This window comes from Lycorma delicatula, chromosome 7 (genome assembly GCF_047948215.1).
Source record: "Lycorma delicatula isolate Av1 chromosome 7, ASM4794821v1, whole genome shotgun sequence".
NCBI lineage: Eukaryota > Metazoa > Arthropoda > Insecta > Hemiptera > Fulgoridae > Lycorma > Lycorma delicatula.
In genome coordinates, this window is record NC_134461.1 from 81,447,522 (window position 1) to 81,469,299 (window position 21,778).

Genomic DNA, 21,778 nt, shown 5'->3' on the forward strand with positions numbered 1-21,778 from the left:
TAGATATATATATATATTTTAAATAGATATTATAAAAGAATATTGTAATAACTGAAACCATAAATCTTAACTAAAATAATACTCATGAATTTGTATTAAACTGAAAATCTGTAAGTATTAAAAGACACAAGTTTAATCACATTAATTTACAAAATTGATAGGTAATATTCTAACTTAATTACTACCTCTTATTTCCCACAAAATTTTATAATAATATAAATGAGTTTTGTAAATTCTGACTTCTTTGGTATTCTGATATTTGTCTCATTTATAATTATAATTTAATTTACTGAATATTATTTACTTAATATTCCAGTTGCTAAACTGGAAATAACTGGAAACATTCTGAAAACAGTAAATGCACTATGTTTTGGTTTTAAATTACAAAAACTATTTTCAGATAAAATTATTTAAAAAACTTTACAAAATAAAAATAACAGGAAACGAATAAAAAATGATTATTAAGTTAAAATTGTAACTGTGATGAAGATTTTTTATGTTTATTCATATAATCAAGCTTATGCCACGGACGACTATATCTTAACAGCATTGAAATAAGTGAAATACACATATACAACACTGATTTACTAAACAGACAAATGGTCACATTTAATACATTTTTAAACAGTATCTAAATATCTGTTAGTACTTTTTGGTTAATGTTATACCACTATTAGTTTCCTATATTTCATGTTTGTTAATAACATTTTAATATTATTTATTTGAGTGTATAATCCTTAATTGGTTTTAATCACTTTGGTACATGTAGTTAGTTGTATAATACATGGATTTTTGTTTAATACTAATTGGGAATTTCCTGTGATAAATTAACAATTTAAAAAAATTCTTGCGTATTACACAATCACTGGTTTAAGTAGACCAAAACTTACTTTGCTGACCAGGGCAAGTAAAGTATAAAGAATCCTCATATCCATAACAATAAACAGTAATAAGATCTATCTAAAGTATAGCATATAAGATAAAACAGGTCTAAAGTGAGAAATATCCCATGGGATGCAAATAAAAATGGCCTATCTAGAACAAGATAAAAGGAGTTTCATAAAAACTGATTAATAACAAGTCAAGTTACTGTAGGAACACTTAAAAAGTATTATTAATAAAATACCACAATAACAATAAATGTTTGTTATATAATCAGCAAATAATTAAAAATTACCCTTCATTAGAAAGTAACAATTTCTGTTCCAAATTAAAAAAAAAAATCGTGTTGTAACTACTGATGGAATCACAATACAATAACTTGTCATTAATGAGAATTACTAATATGTAGCTGAAAACATTTGATATGAGAAGACAATCTTCTATTTAATATAACATTTATAATTTAGTTTATCTATCTTAATAATTATACCTTATTGTAACTTTGTATCTAATAACTTCCTGAAAAAAATATTATATTACTAAAAAATACTTCAATTGCATATAATTTCTTAATAATAAAATTTTCAATACTGGTATTGAAAAAGAGAAGAAAATAAAACACTGGTTTTAAAAATAAAATTATTTTAATTAAAAAAAAAAAAAAATTGAATTAATTCAAAATGTACAATACCTGATACTAACTACATTATTTAAAACAAGAGTATTTAAATGTTAGCAAACTATCATTCACAAAAAAAGTATATATATTTATATAATATAAATATAGGATATATATAATGCTTAAACAAAAGGAAATATAAAGTATATTTATGCCACAAAAAAATTTCATGCTTTTGAGATCATAAAAAAAAAATAAACAATTTTTTTAACAATATAAAGCAAAATATTACATACAATAATTTTATGTTCATAATTATATTTATTTAAAGCTATATGTAATACTATAAACTATTTATTTGTTTACTTATGGTATCTTCATCAGCATTTTAATATATATGTAAAATAATAATTATATGACAATTCATTGTATTATTTCTATTACATATATAACTAATCCAGTCAAATTAGATCATTTTCTGTAATTCTGAGGAAAAGTCAGTAATAAGCTGTAAGAAATACTTTTAAGTTTCCATTAAATGAATACAGTTTCATCTGATAACCTAGAAAACAGAACATGTACATAATGTCAACAGAAAGTTTAATGATTTCATCATACAATTTGAAAATAACAATTTTATCAAAAAAAGTTAATTAATAGTCTGGCTAAACTCATTTAAATTTTTTTAATACAACGGAGAAATTAAGAATGTTTAAATCAAGAGCTAACTGAAAAAAAGTGTACATTACAAAAAAAATTTCTATTGTTAAAAATCTAATATAATGCACTAAAAATGATAGCATGTAAACACTAATTCTCAGACTGCAATGAATCCTTAAGCTTCTACTTAATGATAAAAAAAAAACTTTACTTATACAAATCCAGACTTGGCTTCAAAGTTTTCCACAAAATGTGTATTTTAATGTACTATTTTGATTAGAATTATTCCGATAACAGCTTTTTAAAAAATTTGAATCTCAATTTTGACACAAAATTTTGGATTATAACCATAAAATCAGTATGCTACAATAGCTGGTCCCCTTGATATGCACAAAAATAATTTGAATTAATGTTTGGGTTTACAGCAATAATAGATTCTTATGGATATACTGACAAAATTAGAACAAGATTACATAAGTTTTTCTTCAGATAAATCTAAATGACCATATCTACTGATTAAATTCAGAAATTAATCTTCTAACTTTTTTCTCCTTTATATATTTTAATGAAACAAAAATAACAAGATTATATAAATCTTCACTAAATGATATATAGTTCAGCTGCAATAATCTTTATGAAACAGCACCTAACGATTTACTTTGAGTAAATTTTCTCAGCTTATGCAGTGATATTAATGCTTTTCTTTAGTTTACTTGAATCACATTTCATGTTAATATGATAATAATTCACTTAATGTATCTGTGGAGACTAACTCATAAGAATAAATAAGCAATATAATAATCTCAACAATAATAATGTATATTAACAGTTTCAGGACATACACTATACGAGTTAAATAATAGATTATTAGGAATTTTTACAGAGAATATTGTACATTAACCTTCATATTTCATGAGTAGTCTTTTTGCATCAAGTGTAAAAAATAGAGTGGAATGTCAACTATCTGAATCAGTGTACTTGATTTTTATCAACCTGATGCATTATAAAACAAAACTGTTTACACATCTAAATACTATATCTCTAGTTTTACTTTTTATTTATTGCTTCTATTATTTTTATTATAGGTAAGTTACAAAAAATACATACAAAATGAAGGAAATTTTATTTGGCTATCAGCAGAAGTAGTTTTGGGTACATTATCTCACATCTAATTATTTCAAGACTGACAGATCACTGACTGGGATGACAAGCCATAAAACACATACATGTGGATGCAATATACTATATTGATAGGAATGAACAGTGTTGATTGCTGTTTTCTTCTCAGTCCAATTTATGTTAGGTGATCTGAATTGCTTTTTCTCAAATTCAGTAGTGTAGTAGTTTAATTGTTGTTCTTCACATGCTGATAAATGATTAATTATGGCAGCTACAAGTAATAAGCAAAATTGGAACTTACTATCAATTGAATTCAAAATTTCAATTATAAATATGCTTGAAAAGAGGTAGTACGTGCTTCTTTGTCTAAGACTTTTAACATCAAGACAACAACATCTGATAGATAAAGGGAAAAAATGTTGGAATATGCATCAAGAATTGATAATGAAGAAGGTTTAAAAAAGAAAATAAAGAAACTCAAGGATGAAAGACTAGAAAACGCAATTTATTTTTATTTTCTATAAAAAAGAAGTGAACATACATTGATTCCACACCCACTTTTATGTGAAAGATTCTTCAAATGAATAAAAAGTAGGAGGGCCAACTGATTTTAAAGATGGCTGAAGAGTTTAAAAACTCTTTTTGATATAAGGAAGGTTGAAATTCAGGGAAAAGATTTATCAGGCAATGTTTCAGCAGCAAAGTCATTTAATACACAGTTTTTAAAAATTCTAGGAAGGTTTTTCTAAAGATGTCATTTACAATGCCGATGTGATGGGAGTTAATTGTAAGTCACTCCTAAATAAATTTTCAGCATGTCAAAATGAAAAACCTACTTTTGATTTTAAGGTAAGTAAACAGAATATTATTATTAAGATATAGGACACAAAGCCAATGAAGAAAAACATGCTTTACCATTACTTGTAACTGGAAAGTGATGAAGCTCAGGTGTTTGATAGCCATCTAAGATTCCCATGAATGCAACCAAGATGATTAATTAATGACATTAATGGCTGAATGCTGATGCCAATAATCCTGGGTATTGCACTTTAATCAATGGCTAAATTATCAAATCAGTTGCATATGAAAATCAGTATACTGCCAACAAAGATAAAGTAGGCTAAGAATAACAATAAAATGGGCCTACAAGTAAAATGTTTTGTAGCATTAGAAATTGTAATCTTTTGGTGTGAACATCAACTTGAGTTAGTGTTGTAAGAAAAAAAAATATTCAAATTTGGTGAGGAAAAAAGCTAAAATCTAAAAACAAAAAATAAATAAAATATGTACTTTTTTGTCAATTAGTCTAATATTGCTTCTTTTGGTTTTGTAAATTTTTTATTTCAAGTAAAGTGAATTTTAAAGGTGAAGTTTAAAGTATGTACTGTACTTATGGTTTCACAGAAAGCTATATGTGTTTGATTTTCGGAATAGATTGATTTAATGAACCATCTTAGTTTTAATTATTTCTGATAATTGATGGCTCTATAATGAAAAAAATTACGAAGGATAAGAAATATTTGTTTAGCTTCATCATCACTATTCTATAAAATTATTTTTTTTTAGTGAAATCACTTTTCAAAACATGTCTTCATTCCTCACCAAGTAGGTTGTCTTTCATTACGAAATTAGCTGTCAATAAAATTTTCTTCTCAACACTAGTTTTTTTGTAAGAAAACGTGGTGGCAACAACCATATTTAAAATGACATTGAAATAGAGTATTATTTTCAATAGTTACTATTTTTTAAATAGTCTTGGTAGTGAAAATACAGCTACTTACCTTGTTGCTCCTTAACTGAAATGGAAAGGTTAGGTTGTTGAAGGTATCCCCAATCCTTCAGATGAGGTACACTCTAACAAAAGCCATTTTATAAAAGCATTTGTTTCCTTGCTGGTTCCTATATTCATTTTATTTTTAAAATAACTCGGATCAATCTTTTTCCTCATTTTTGTAATGGTTATCCAGATTTACTTCTAAATACAGAATATCTTTAAGTTAAAAATCAATATAAATATATTATTTTGCTAATAAAAAATTATTAAAAATATTTATTAAGTATGAACCTATAAGCTACATTTCTGAACCTTCACTTTCCCAGTAAACACAAACATTTTTTACAAAACTTTAGTACAAACTATTGAAAATTTTAGTATGTTTTCTTAGAACCAAAGTGATCCAGTTTATTTCTGATTATTTCCTCTAAATAAAGTAATAACATAATTTGATTGGATTAGACCTTTTCTTTAAAATTTAAAATAACTGCTAAAATATAAAGTAGTATATTATATGTAAGACTCTAATACAACCTCTACACAGCAACAACACAATAATATTACTATTATAAATAATATATTTATATACTCATAAATCACATTAACAACAGCATTTTTTTCATTACTTATATACAATACAATAAAAAAAAAAAATACTGTATCACAAAATAATGATAATATTGTTAGTAATATATATAATACAATATGTAACAACCACAGTACAGAATTGTTAAAAAAAAGTAAGAATAAAATTAAAAACAAATAACACAATATTTTTTTCATTCAAGCATTCTTAAATTCTAAAATATAACCTGTATAATAATTATATACAATTTCATGCATATTACATGAATGCCATGTTATCAAACATGAAATAATGTTCATACTCATTTACATAAACACACATTATAAAATATAATAAAAATTCATTGGTATATTTACAATAAAACTATATCAATTCAGGTGAAAAACTAATCATTTGATAAAATGAGCCTCTTAATTGACTCATATATGCACTTTTTTGCAATAGGTAGAAATAAGTTCAAAGTTGAAATACATAATTATAAACTTAAGATGACATTTATGCAATTATGGTTAACTTATAAAAATTACTGCAATTTATAAAAGAAAAGACACCCAATAAAAAAAAGTTTCCTAAGAAGATTTGAATGGGTTCATTTAGGAGTGAGGTTAGATGATAAGAGGGATTTACATTGAAATATTTTTGGGAACAGTATCAGGGAACTCTACGGGATGTATTCAGAGGCCCAACTGCCAACATAATTAAAAAAGAGAATATAAAAAATACAAAATCAAATTAATTACAATGTTGGTAAGTGTGGCTTCAGTATTTTAATTTTTAGATGTAAGTATAAAAAAAAAAAAAATAATAAGATGGTAGTACAGAGAGACATAGAAAATAATTATCAAAAACAACCACAAATTTACTTCTGTAGGGGAAAAAAATTTCCCCTCATTAAATCCCACTTTATTTTTCTGATGGCTGAAAAGAAAGAGTAGTAAAAATTAAATAAAAATTATTTTGTAAGTATGCTTCATGATGTGGTTGAGTATAAATCTGATCATGATTTGGGTAAAACCGCAATTCCTATTCTTGTTTCTAATCGATCAATCAAGGCGCAGATAAGAGGAGATGCTGATGGTAGTACTGTGATGTTGGAAACACTGAGACAGTTTGTAACAGTTTCCAACTATACCTCAAGCCCAACATCCTGTCTAGTGTGTTTTAACTGGCTACATATGTTAATAAAGGAGGAATTTTCCTTTTTAAGTTAAAAAATAACCATTTGCTGGTGTACTTCTTACTCACCAACTCAAATTGGAAGGACAATGAAGATTATTATATACTAGGTTAAATATATAAAAAGAGAATGTGTTTATTTATTTATACATTATTTGCTGTTAACGAAGACACAAGCTTGCTTCGCTTAATATAATAATTATCAAAATATAAAAATGACTGTGCACAAAGACAGGGACCTTATGCCTAAAATCCAGTTTTGTGGGAAAATGTATTTTAAGTTGGGTTAATGCTGATCTATTATATACGATATTGAATGTCAGTGGTTCATTACATTCTTTGGTAGTACTATTGTAATGGGGGAGAAGCTTCCTGAAAGAAGAAAGAAAGAGAAAATGAAAAACAAAGAATCCAGAAAGAACAAAATGGGGATTCTTTATAGAAAAAAAATTATAGAAAAGGGAAGAAGCACCGAACAATGGAAATTTTACGCTTGAACAATCAAAAGGGAGGGTTGGGTACTGGTACTGCATGTAATTCTCTAGGTACAGATATATACTGCTGGGGACCAGCAGAGTGACAGTTCTCATGTTTTTTAGTTCAGTATGCAGTAAAAGAGATCAGAGCGTGTGGGAGGATTCGGAGTAAGTGTTTGGTAACACACAAGTAAATTGAAAACAAGAAGCTGTTCTGGAAGTTATTTGTAAACAGAAGTGAAAGTGACATTATTCTATTCACTTATAAACTGTAGGACAGTTCTTTTGTAAACAGTAAAAGTGAATACTGCTTGCATTAAGTGAAGTGTCGATTTTTTGAATGCTATCTTATGATAATTAAGTATTAGTTTCTATTGGTTATTATAAAGTCTTTTTTGGTAATTGGAATTGTATTTTGGTATTTATAATTTAACTGTATTTAAAATAATTTTGTATTTAATTTGAATTTCTATTTTCGTATCTTATAAATTATTTAAGAATTAATAAACTGTATTTATAAGAAATTTTTACATGTTATCTCTCAAGATTCTTGTCGAACTGTAAACACGCAACAAAATGTTAATAGAGCTATACACAAGCGTTACTGTGGTAATGCAATAGGTGGGACATGAGCAACGTGAACAGAGACAGAAGGAGTTAGATCAGCTGTTTATATGTGGTTTACATAAGCGCCTGTTTCTTGGTTACTTTCTCATTCAGCTGTGGTAGAGTTTCATAATATTTATTACATTATCTATGCATATTAAAATAAAACTGATTAATTGTTTACCAGCAGTTACAACTTGATCTTAATTTTCATTTTTTGAGTATTATTACTTTCAAGATCAAGCTAACAATTATTCACGATTTTTGTGATATAGAATAAGGTATGTATTGTAGTATTGTCATTTTGTGTTCCATCAACAGTTTTAATTTTATTTTTTAGGTAAACCATGTATCCAAACGACAAATTTTCGGAGACTGATTGAATTCTTTATAGCAAACCAAGGCATGAAGGTAATACTAATGAATACCTGACAACAGAAAGTGACAGTGATGATTCTGTGTTTGAAGATCAATGACAACATCTATAAATGTGGTGGCAGATCAACCGACAACATCTGGAAGGTCTGACGAGCCTTTTCCTACATCTAATCATTAAAAACCTAAAAACAGTTCAGCTAACTCAAGAGAGTACTAAAACATTTACAGAGGACAGAAAAGAAAACAATACAGTTGTTGAGATGAACTGCACAGACACTGAAGTGTCTTTTGCTGGTACACTGAAGTGTACCAGCAAAATTCCAGAAGATGTAGCCACTTAAATGAGGCAGGCGATTATGGAACTCAATAAAGAGGATGATGATGCATTAACAAAAGGAATAAAGTTGACATTCTCATAACAAGATGAACATTCTGATGACATCTATAAAGAACGACTTGCAAAAAAAGTTGTGAAATGATCACATGGACGAAGTGATCACATGATCCGAACAAAGTACCAATTCTGAAAGATAACTGTGTGCTAGAAAATGTATCTTTTTTGTTTGTTTTATCTCTCAAGAAATACAAATCCATTTGGGATTTGACCTTCAACAAGAACAGATTGGAAACGCGAGTTTACGGATTGACCGGAAAAAATCTATTCCGAAGAAACTGTATATTGAAGAAGATACCACAACTATAATTAAATTTATTACATCGTTTGCAGAGAAACATGCAATTCCCTTGCTGGGTAGGCTTACAAGCATCAAAAATTATAAAGTAATACTACATCTGAAACAAAAGCTGAAGTTTACAGAAAATATCAACAAAAAAAGACAAAAAATATCACTGTGGCAAAAAAGACACCAATGGGAAAATGTAGTTTCTATTAGGTGTGGCAACAGTGGTGCCCACTTATAGTAACAATGAAAATTACATCAAACAAATACTATGGAAATACATTGTGCTCACAATTTGTCTGATGAAAAAAAAGAGAAAAAGTTGGATAGCTACAAGTCACTTGGAGAGAGCTAGATTTCAAAGACAACTTTATCAGGCTGGTTGCAAAAGCATATTTGAATAGTTCTGTGAACAGCACATTTATTAGTTCTGTCATTTTATTATGCACAGAATATAAACTATTCTTCGTAATCACAAATGGTAGGTGTTTACAACTGCGAAAAAATTAACCTTTTTGGTATCCATAATGGAGTTGGTCAGCAGTGCATATTTATTATAGATGAAGAGCATTACATAAGAAAAGAACCAAGTAGTGTTGCAAGTACAATGCTTATTATTTAGAAACTGGAAAAAAAGTTGATGAATTATGGATCTTTACTGATAACTGTGTGAGCCAAAACAAAAACAACATTATCTTATGATACCTCAACTGGCGAATAAAAATGGGAAGAAATAAAAGAATCTTTTTAATTTTTTTCTTACTGCTAATACCTGGTTGTATATTTGGGTTGATTAAACAGAAATATGCAAAAGCCACAATTTGTATTTACAGGGATGTAATGCACTGAGTTGTGCAGATGTCATCAGCAAGCAGATAAGTTTAGCAGTACCTATGTGCGATTCATGAGAAAAATTTGAGTTGGTTTCCTGGTATGATTGGGAAATGCTTCTATTGAAAGTTTACCAACTTTTGCCACAAATTACAATGTATCACTGTTTTAATTTAAGTAAAGACAGTACCTGGTGGCATGCCGAGAATATGCTTACTCAGAAGACCATCATTTCAGAATTTGTGTTCATCAACAAGAAGGAATGCCTAGCAAATTATTCCTGAAACCCTACCCATTGACTAACAGCAGTACTCTTACAAAAATGTATCGCCATTATTTAGCAATCCTGATAAAAATGATGAATTGATGTAAGAACAATTGGTCACCGGTCAACAACAAAAAAAATAAACAAAAAAATTACGTGTATTTGTCTTTTAACTAAAATTTTTAATTTTTAACGCTGATTTGTTATTTGTAATCATCTGTATCTCTTTTAATTTTGAACATGGAATGTACAACAAACTTCATTCAACAGAGAAAGATTGTGAGAAAAACAATCACAAGAAAATAAATTTTTTACAGATAAAGTCCTTTTCTTTGATTCTTTTAAAACTACTGAAAATGTTTACACAATCAGCATAAGTTTAAATTTGTTTTAAAAGAATAAATACTCCAAGCAGCCTTCCTTTCCCCCACTATTAAAAAATTCATTTTCTTTTATTTTCAAATGATCAACAAATATACAATTTTTTTCAACATTCATTAATTGTGGTTTATTAGTTTTAATGATAAAAATGCAATAATTAGATCTGTTTTATACATTTACTTTATATAAATGTATAAGGAGTTTTTAACTAACTATACTTGAATGAATCTCTATATTCTTTGGTTTGGATAACACTGTGATGTACATGACCATGAAAACAACATTCCTCTCCTTTCCCATAAACCAGTATTCATAACACAGGTTAAACTAAAGCTACTTTACTACTATATTTGCTAATTTGCAAAGTACTTCTTTCTCTGGAGTAGCTTAAATTAATTTGTCTACAGATCACTCCATTTGGTTTTTTGTAAACTGGTAAACCCTTATATGAATACTCCTTCTGGGGGACTTTCCCCTGTGTTAGATTCTGTTATATATGTATATAACGTCACAATGTTATTTTGTCTGGTATAAAATATTGTTTCAGGACTGTTGAAGTAATACAGTGTTTATAATTACAATCATTTTGTAAACATGTAAATTGGCCACTGTGTCATGTTTCAAGAAGATAAACATAATTCAATTCACAAGTTTTACTTTTATTGTTACTGGTAAGCCTGTTTATATATTTGCTAACAATCATGTTCTAAACTAAATATATACCCAAAACGTTTGCATGAAATAAAAAAGTATAAAACAATACTTTAATAATGTTTATAATTCTTTTGATATGATGATTCTATCGCAATTAACAGCAAAAATGTTTGCCTTAGGTTATAAAGTGTACCCTAATTTTTACGCAAGAAAATACTGAAAATTACATACAAAAATAATATAGCATTTATATGAAGGTTATGCAGTCTCACAACAGGCGGTGACCTTTGTCTATTCTTAAATAGACATCATTCTTAAATAATAGACATTCTAAATCTATTATCTAATGTAATCTATTATTAAATAGACATTCTTAAATAATAGACTTTGTCTATTCTTAAACAGATAATTTCAGAGTCAACACCATTACCTGAATCCTAATAATTAAAGTAAAATAACTAGATTGGAATTTAAATCTGATTACAAAAGAAACTATTACAATTACTTTAGTTAAATGGATTTGAATTAAGGTATTAACATCACAGGCAAGTTGAAAATAAAGTTGAGGTGGCAATACTGAACTGCTATTGGAAAAGAGAATTTGTATGGTAACTATACCTTTTCACAATAAAATTTTTCAATTCTAACATAGTCTGAAATACCATAAACTCTGGATTGACATTGTTTTACTGTAAAAAAAAATTTACTATAAAAAATACACATCATTCAAGTAAAACTAAATTCTTTCATTTACTTATGTTTAGTGATACTAAAATACTAATATAGTTATAGTTCACACATAATACAGTGCATTTTTCTAATAACATTCAATTAGGCCTATTTTATAAAGTCAATATAAAACTCAAAGAAACACATTTAAAAATATAATATAATGAAAAAATCAATCTAACTATGTTAATATAATTATAAATAATTTCATGTTATAATACTAACACACATAGGCCTACAACAGTAATATAAATGAAATCAATAAATCATATAAAACAATGACATTTAATACAGATTGATCACATTCATAAACTATATGAAATATATATATTACTATATGTATATATATATATATATATATATATATCTTTTTTACAGTAAAAAAATTACTCTTCACAACTTATATGTATACACACATGTTACATACAAACCATTTAATTTACAAATAATTCATTCGTTGCTTTGTAATTTCATTGTTATTTTTATTTTATTATTTTTAATAATTATATTAAATGTAATAAAAATTTAATTAAATACATAGACAAATCTTCAATATGAATCAGTCGTCAAACAAATAATAACCACCACTTAAATTACACATTTTAAAAATGTTATTTATTCATTAAATAATTTTTAAAAAAAGTTGTGTAATAATTATTTTCAAATAAAACAAAATATAACTAATTAATTGATTAAGTCTTACTATTAATTATATTTAATTAAAGCATTATTACCACTAAATATAATTAATATTACTTTTTTTTAAATATAATAATAATAAACCTAACATTAAAAAGAGTTATTAAAAGGCAAATAGTGAGGGAAAATCATCTGTTTATTATTCTCATTTTTATTAAAATGAGAATTTAAAATATTCATTACTAATATGTTAAGATATATAATCTTTGTGCTTTGAAAAACAAATAACCAATTTTATATATATTTTGATATTTACTGCAATAATAAACCAGCAGGCTATATAATATAAATAATAATAATAATCTTTAGCTCTTTAATATAAATACATTTCAAAGTTACTGAAGGACAATCATTATGTTATATATGATACATGTGCTCTTCATGGAATTTTAGAAAAAATTATGTCAGTGCAATACGTCAAATTATGAAAAAAATACTTAGCTACTTTTGATTATAAACACTGTTATTAGTAAAGAGTATTAAAAAAAAAAAAAACTTATAACCAATGAAAATAAATTCATTTACGAAGTGAAGAAATGGGTTGTTGATATCTAAAATACTAGCAATACTTTCTCAAAATTAGAATAAATCAATTGAATTTAAAAATAAATCAAAGCAAGACAAATCAATGTTAAAGAAAAATTAAATTCAAAATGTTATGCTGTTAGGCCAATTCAAAGCTTCACAGCTCACACTGCCATATATGTATAAAATGTGGAATATAGAATTAGACACTATAGGATAAGCATTAGGTTAGTTGAATTATGAGTAGGTTATAAATCTAAGTTATTACTGTAATATCTAATAATTCAGAAGCTAGAACATTGATGCTGCTCTAGGTATTCCAGAGAATAAGAATATGAAAGTTTATTTTTAAACATATAATTAGCAATAAATTTATTATTATTATTATTTAATCACTTGTGGTTATTGTTTACTTAATTCATTCAAATGATAAGAAAATTTGTATTCAATAAACAAGAATTTCATAACATTGTAGAAATTAGTAGAAAAAACTGTTACCTTGTTAATTTGTGTTTGTATGTCAGTCAGTTGAATTACTACAATTGCATTTATTTAAAATTGATTGATTTCTGTTTGTTTAGTGAAAAAATACTATTGAATTTTTACAACAGAGAGGTCTCATTCATATTATAAGGAATATGCTGATGTCAATGATATGAAGTAGTCCTACGGTAATAAAATTTTATAATAAAGTAGTATGTGTAAAATGACTTACGGGGATCAAACAGACACATGTGTTTTAACAGCTGATTATATTTTTTGAAGATTGGAAAATTCATTTATTAGTACAGTCGCAATTGTAGATCCATTTATTTAGCAAATATAAGCTAGAAATACATGCTGGCACCACTGTTGATTGAAATCATTAGCTTTGGGAAGTTTGTACCAACCTATAATTAAAAATGCTTTAGCAATTGGGAAACCTGGAATTTGACATTTTGGGGGACAATGGAAATTGACAAAAGTTTGTTTACCAGAAGGAATATAATCAAGGGCATGTTCTCTCACAACAGTGGTATTTGATGGAAATTTTAGAAAGATTAAAGATTTCCCTAGCTGCTGTATCAAAGTGTGCCTCTGAAATTTTATTCTATTGTTAGAACAGTATATAAGACCATTGTTAGAACAGTAAATCAGTGGTATTACATACCATTAATAAGTAGAGTACCAATGAATTTTGAGATTTGTGGAAGGGGTATAATACAGTAAGTGATGATGCAACATTTAATAACCTAACTGTTAACTAAAAGCTGAACTTTGCTGATCTGGAAATACAAACATATACTCAGAACATGGAATGAATTCTTTGTTCAGTGAAGATGAAAACAAGAAAATGAATGTGACTTACTTACAAGAAATGTGTTCCACATTTCTTTGTGTGAATTTATGTGGTGTGTCAGACTTATAAATTATGGGTTCATTGAGTCTGATAAGATTCAAGAGATAAGATTAAGGAGGCAGTTCAAGGTTAATGTGACTTGAATAAAGTATTTATAAAATAAACCACTGGAATAAAATGCTATGAGTATAATAACACCAGACTATGAAGATTTTAAAACGGATAAAATTATGATATTTGTAGACACACACACTCCTCAACAAAAAAGTACTTTTGCTAAACTGCCACGATTTTGACATACTCACTTATTGACCCTAAAATATTTTCTGTATTAATTTTCTTCAAATTTTACTGGAATACAAAATAATAACATCTTTTCCCTTTACCAAATAGTCCCATAATCAGATTCTCAAGGTTAAAAAAAACACGTCTTCTACATTTGGCACAAATGAAGTTCTGAAATACTTTTAAAGATTAAAATCTACATGTTCTTTTTAATATGATTACCGAGAAATACAACAAAAATTTGTCATTTGTTAAATGTTAACATGAAAGATTTCTGTTAGAATTTTTTTGTCACTTAGAATGCTAAAAATAAACATTATTTTTTAATAAGAACTTTCAACAAGTGTGAAAGAAACACATTTTATAAATAATGTATAATGCAGCAACAATGCAAAGGCAAAGAATGGAATCTTTGTGAGAAATACACTAATAGCTGTTAAGGACTTGAGGATTTACTATATATCATCATTAATCCATAGTAAACACAATTTTAAACTGATGAGCATTAGGAATAATGCCAAAAGTGTCTCACTGTCATGGTTAAAGAACAAAAATTTTACATCAAAATTACAACTTTTTATAGCAAAAATCTGACAGAAATTTATGTGCATTTGTATTGTGTAGTCGGTAAACTGCATTTCAAATGTAGTCAGAATACGATCTTTTATCTTAAGATGTACGATCTTTTTTTAAGATATGAATCTTTTCCTAAAAAAAAAATTAATAATATCTGCCTTCACTAAATTAGAAAAATAAATATCTATTTTCAAATAACCATGAGCTTTATTTATTACTATTGTCATTTTAAATAAATTAGTGACCAATTGATTAGTGAAAATGATTATTTCATCAAAACTCAAATTTTATTTGTTTTAATGTGTGGTTATGGTGATTTTGATCTGAGTATGGAGATTGTTAAAACAAATTAATTTAAATATGTGAAGCAAACAATTAAAAATGGTTTTGAACAAACAGAGTAATTTCAAGATATGCATACATATGTAAGTTAGATGACACCTTTCTTATACAGAGAAGTAGTCAATTAATGTGTACACACACACACACACACACACACACACACACACACACACACACACACACACACACACACACACACACACACACACACACACACACACACACACACACACACACACACACACACACACACTACACCATCTCAAATTTGGGAAATTATGAAGACCCATCATTGATTCTTGTTCACATGTCTTGCAGCTTCCTACTTAACCCTTTATTATTAGAACTTTAAGACATGGTTCATATGATTTACCTCTGTAGTGAACAAATTGTTTAATAATTTTAATTAGTTTTCTTAAATATTTATTTTATAATAACGCTTACTGTAGATTTTTATTCTTAATTTCTCATTTTATGAACTGACTATGACATTAGGCTGCACATAATCAGTAGTTCTAATTTCTGTACTAAAATTAGGGCTAGCTAATTAGTAAGTAAGGTTATATTTGATTTCTTTGTGAAGATATCTCATGCAACTCTTTTAATATATTAACTTTAGTTCATCTTTTAATAAAGTTTAAGTAAAAGCTTACTTATGTAGTCGTTTATTTATTACATTCTTAAAAGGATTCAAAGAAAAGTGTCTAACCGCTTGTTGCATTACAAATGATTCTCCTTTGTAAAATCAATATTACTTTATTGTTTTTAAACACTGTTCTCTACTACATAATTATATTCTGATGTGCATAAAATATTTATTTGTTATGATGCTAATAATCTGACAGTGAAAAATATTTTATAATCCAATTAAAAGCTTAAAATAACTGAAACTGATTTCAGCAATAAACAAAATGTGGTATGGGAATTAGATCTGGAGTAAAGGACCAGGAAGTTTAATTCCAAAATATAGAATAAGGAATGAAATTACAAGAAATCAAAGCACAAAGTTATAAACGTTTTTGAAAAGAAAATGAATTAATATTATATATTGTTTCTGAAGTAACATTAAAAAAAACCTATGAACTTTCTTAATGGTTCAATGTTAAACTATTATAGAATTGTCACAAAAATGAAATTAAATACAATTTGATATGAATTTTTGTGGGTTTTTAAAAAATTTATACTAAATAAAAAATTCACAGATATGAAAATTTTCAATATTTTCTTTTCTAATTTTTAGCAATAACATTATATAACAATTCTGAAAGTACAATGGAAGAAATATACAGACTTTTTATAAAATATTTATTGTATATAAAAAAAAAGTTACATCATAAAACATTCTGATCATAAAACAGATTACACATTTTATATCAGGCCATTAAATATGACAAAAAAAATTCAACCAATTCAACATACTTTTTTCATTAAAATCTAATATACAATAATTTGGCTTTTATATTTATTTAATAATGTAGGTTCTCTGATGCATAATAATAATATTATTTAAAAAAAATATCTGATAAGAGTAAAAAACACTAAATTCTTTTATCTAAAAAAATTACACTTAAGACAAGTAAACTATAAACAATGTTTATCATTTTACTTTGGAACTGGAAGCAATTTATACTATAATGATATAATAAAACTCTGCAACAGGTAAAACTCTTGTGAACAAAGAAAAGGAATTTTTATTTTTAAGTTGCTATGATATGTTTATTTCTCTCATTTTCCTGCAGTGTTTAAAAGTAACAAATTATAAATCAGTGGTTACTGTGTTAAGCTATGTTCAGATGAGGCCCTGGGTAGCTAGGGACCTGTTTGGGTGCTTATTGGCAAGGTTGGCATTGTGCCCCAGTCAGATTAGAAATCATCAATTTGATTTTCACTTGTACTGAAGATTGAAGGCAATGACCTTGCTTCTAAGAGCAAACCAAACTGAAGTTAGTTTTGTAAGTTTAGTGGTAGGGAACTCAGTGATAAGCTGCAATGTGGAAAGGTGAAGGCATAGACACTGTTTCTGAAAGTGGACCAGACCAGAGGTTTCATTTAATTAAATAATTTAAATCAGTAGGAAATCTCCTTGAAATATTTTCTGACATTTGATTAACACTTATGTTGTCTCAATTGCCTCTCAAGTTGTATTCAGTAATACAAGTGTATTGAAAAATTATACTAGTGAAATTCATTGACGCTAACTGTAATTATGAAATATTGTGGAACACTAGCTTAAAAAAATTTAACAATATCGAGTTTGAAGCAATTCTATCACAGAACTGGAGAAAAACTGAATAAAACAGTGAAAAGAAACTGTCAATAAATATTTTAAACTCTGGTATGAGTCTCCAATGACAAGAAATCTCTGTCATGAAAAATTTTGTTTCCTCAGAAATTGCTTTTTCCATTAGCATCTTGTTTAGAAATAAATGGTCTTACTTTTTCTCTTACTCTTACAGTGACATTCTTATAAAATTTTAAAATAATACCTGTCTGTTCCATAGCAGATGGAATGTTAAAACATTTTTACAGACAACTAAATTAAACAATTTTAAAAGAGACCTCAAAAAAATAATTTATGGTAAATGTCAAAGGAGATGGGAGCTATCATCACATTTATCACAAGTTTAGAAAGGAATATGAATGTTGAATATTCAAAACTAGTTTCCTGTTTTGAACACCAAAACAAATCGAAAATGTGATTGTCATAAAAATCAATAGAAATGTCACAGCATTGAAATCACATTTTTGAGGATATTTTATAAATTAAATTTTAAACAATTTAATAAAAAAGTGCAATTGCCGTAATATGCATAGAGGGACTTGTAAAACTAAAACTTACTAACAGTTATTTTAACCCTTTGTCACCTGACGGTACTTATAAGTACCAGTGACTTTTATGACTTTTTAAGTGTTATATAAATGTTTTAGCGTCATTCTGACCCACCGGTACTTAAAAATATCATCTACCTTACATATTTCCACTTTTTCTCTGCAGGAGCGTGATAATCAACAATAATACTTAAATCAATGCTGAATTGATGTCACCTCCTAACTGTGCAACCATGACTTCATATTTTAGCATATTATTTTTTTTCTCATGTTTGATTTTTCATACAAACTTCTTATAAGTTTTAATTAACACTTAACTGGGCGCACACGCCATTTTTGTTCAAACATTTAAATTTGTGTTCCACTAGAGCAGTACCTGAAATTCATAACCTCTTTAATACCATAATTATTTAGATTAAGCTTGTCTGCCATTACAAGTTCATCTTATTATCAGCAATTGTATAATAGACCTTGTGCCTTGAGGACATTTTTGACCCATGCGCCTGTTGGTGTTCTTATATAAAAGGGTAAGATATTCGTTTTATTATTATTCTTTATATTCAAATAAATTATACTTTTCTAAGAAAGTTGCAATATTGGCAAACAGCATATAACCTCATTGTATATCAGCAAAATAGCCTCAAATAATACAAAAAGTAATTTCATGAAAATCTTAGATATTTCTTATAAATATTATAATACTTCTAATTTGTAAAAATATCACATATACTGTAATAATAAAAATTTAATCAATGAACAAAAATTTTTAAGATATATTATTTAAAGACATACGGAATATAAATATAAAGAAGTAATAATTTAATCTAATAATTATCTCTTTGATAACATGGTTCTGTTTGATTTCATTTTAATCCACCAGAGTACATGTATATTCCTTAAGTATACTGATAGAACTGGACAGTAATGACTGTTTTACATTTTAACTGTGATCTTTTAAATTTTTGACTTTAATGCAATAATTTTATCTCCTGATGATGGCTTTCAAGTAAGCCGAAGATCTTGAGTTCATATCTATGTGCTGGTAAAGTGGACTTCATTAATTGTTAATATTATTTATTTATTTAATATTATTTTATTTATCAGCGGTACCATGTTTGAGAAATTAATACAAACAGTGTGCGTGCTGAGAAAATTAATTGATTTTAGAACAAATTTACAAAGTACCACTTGGAAATTCAATAATCACATCAGAAGAAATTTTCCAGGAATTTTTGAGGCAGGAGAGAGAAGGAGGCTATGAAATTGAAGTTGTGGGTACTGATTCTGAAGGAGGCTATGAAATTGAAGTTGTGGGTACTGATTCTGAGGAAGAGAATCAGGTAGAAGAAAGTGAACACGAGACAGAAAGCGAACAGGAAGGCGAAAAAAATGAAGCAAGTGATGGTGATTGTGATGCTGAAAACTTTTATGCGAGTAAAGATAAATCAATAAAATGGAAGAAAGGTTTTCCATGAAAAGCCATAACAACAAGATCTCACAATATCAAAAATATTTATTTCATGACAAAATCTTGTTAGCTTCATTCAATATAGCTGTGTTTGTTGACTGCTACGTTGTTCATATATTTTAGCAAATACTGTATATGTTTTGCGTATTAGTATACATTTTTGAATGTTCTTGAATGTTATGAATTAGTAGTATCCATTTCTTTTTGTTAATTTCTATTTTATTATTTAATAATTAGTACTGTTGATATTATAAAAGAAGGTGATTTATATAATCATTTTTATCAGATTTTTAAGATAAGTTGTCTCAATGTGAAACAAAAACTTGCTCCAGATGTTTTATCAATATGGCTGTTTAATAACATTATTATGTTATTACATTAATAACAGTGCAATTATAAAAAAAACAAACAAAAACAAGTCAATTATTGAAAACGTTATTTTAGTTTTAAAATGATAGGTCACCTGGACATGAGCTGAATTGAGACTCTTTGGGCAGCTGTCAAAAATATACTTAGAAAATGTGCCTATAGCACACAGAAAACCTTTTAGCTACCATTCAAGTTGGATTTCATAATGATTATAAAAAGATTATTGTAAAAAATTAATTTAATCAAGTAATCAATGGATGAAGCCTTTACTTGATGAAGATTCATCATAACAACAGATGCTTCTGTATGTAATATCTGAGGGAGGTACTGAGTGTACTGAAACAGCTATCATTTTTTAAATAAATTTTTTGAAAACAATTTGTTTTGCTTATTTACTAATTTATCAAATAATTAATAATACTAAAGTATAGCCTTTATTACTTTTATAAAGACATTAAATAATTCAAAAAACATATATTGATTTTTACAACATATTTTGGTAAATAAATGTATGTCAGTTTTCTTTTGTTCAAATTAGTTTACACACCTGTAAATAGTTAAAACTTAACAACATTCACTAAACAGATCACCACAACAATAGTATAATCAGACTTGCATAAGAAAATGTTTTTGGAGAAGACTTTTTCCTGAAATAGTGTGGTTGTAGGGTTATTTTTTAGAACACCATTTTTACTTGCTTCAAACATAGTAAATTATTATAGACCGTCACTATAATAAGTAAGTGACTGCTCTATCTGTAATACATTACAGGTATATTGTTATTAACAAAATAATAATATTTAAAAAATTAATAGTTATAAACTAATATGGATAACAATAAAAAAGTACAGTATAAATATTAAAAATATAAATTGACCGTAGGAGAAAATCTAATAGAACCATTGATAACTAATTTAGACAGACTACACCTATAAGTTGTGGTTGTGGTACTACATGTTTCTTGTAAACGAGTTGTTTCTTAATATAAAATTCATGTAATTTATTTCTACAGAGCATTACACAATCATTTAAAAAGTTTATTACTAACAAAGAGTTTAAAAAAGTACACAACACTTTAGTGGATGGGAATATAGGCGTAATATTAATAATAGTAATATGAATTGACCTTAGTGAAAAAATACTCAGCTATTTATACCTGAGTATTTATAATACTGAACAAATTAAAACCATACGTAGAAGATATTACTGGTTGTTTTACAACTTGTTTTATTACTGGTTGGATATTACCTATGTTGTTTTTGGAGGAATCGCTCCTTTATGGATTAAATATTTACATTATGGCAAATTTTTGAGAAAAACTGGGAGCATGTGAGAGACATTCACTGTATATTCATCACTAAGGCGGCATACAATTCTATACACAAAAGCAGCTTATGGAATATAATGAGTGAACTGGAAATACCTAAAAAAAATTAAGGAATATGGCTAGAATCTGCTTGAAGAATGAGAAAGAAAATCAGTTAAGGAAAAACTGAATACTTAACATGTCACAAGGATGAAAGAAAATAA

General features: G+C 27.0%; 1 protein-coding gene across 8 annotated transcripts in view; it reads right to left on the bottom strand.

The window, feature by feature from the left end:
• Positions 1 to 1,544: 1,544 nt before the first annotated feature.
• C3G (C3G guanyl-nucleotide exchange factor) overlaps positions 1,545 to 21,778 on the bottom strand; it is a 260,568-nt gene continuing 240,334 nt past the window's right edge. For 4 of the 8 annotated variants that reach the window (XM_075370571.1, XM_075370570.1, XM_075370575.1 and 1 more), the window contains exons 20-21: positions 5,062 to 5,255; positions 1,547 to 2,063 (exon numbers count right to left, since the gene is read on the bottom strand). The gene's annotated coding sequence lies outside the window, so the exon portion shown is untranslated. The other 4 variants (XM_075370566.1, XM_075370568.1, XM_075370572.1 and 1 more) reach the window with 3 other exon arrangements.